The sequence below is a fragment of the Parasteatoda tepidariorum genome, chromosome 6 (genome assembly GCF_982258835.1).
Source record: "Parasteatoda tepidariorum strain Cologne lab strain chromosome 6, Ptep-v5.0, whole genome shotgun sequence".
Lineage (NCBI taxonomy): Eukaryota > Metazoa > Arthropoda > Arachnida > Araneae > Theridiidae > Parasteatoda > Parasteatoda tepidariorum.
Genome location: NC_141760.1, coordinates 45,894,256 through 45,894,919, shown reverse-complemented (window position 1 = coordinate 45,894,919; position 664 = coordinate 45,894,256).

Genomic DNA, 664 nt, shown 5'->3' with positions numbered 1-664 from the left:
ATCAGATGCATTGCCACTAGAATTTTCTTTACTGGAACTCGCTAAAGGATTTTTTTCACTGTTGGCCCACTGCATGCATACGGGGCCGTTCACAACGCATCCGATTCAAATACTTCCGGTCCCACGGTGGACTGATCGTTAAGACACGGTTCCCAGCAGATCACCGAAGTCAAGCATCACTGGTTGTTGTCAGGGTGGATGACCACTTGGATCAGTCTGCGTAGGGACCGAGGGTGTGCGGTATTGGTCCTCGTTAAACTGTTCTACCGTAAAGTGCTCGACTTCGCTTGCAGGTCGTTGGGCTACCGAAGCGGGGGTGCCATCCCCTCTGCAGAGGATCAAAATTGTGATGGCTTGTCTTCGGATCATCCTCAGGGATGTTTCCCAGACTGTCGCCATTAGCCCATTGTGCAGCTCTAGTGCGACGTAAATGAACTACCTACCTCAAATACTTCCGACTGCTGTAAAGAAAAGCATCAAACACTTCCTCCATTATTCTTTGCTATGATCATAAGAGCGTGATTCACATCTGTGAGAATTTCCCTTGAAACAATAAGCCGAATAAGCATCATTTCGTAGCATTTATTCATATAGAAGAAGCATTCTCACTGTACTGCAAATGATTCGCGCACTTCCAATCATCGTCAGGAAGAATGAAAATCTG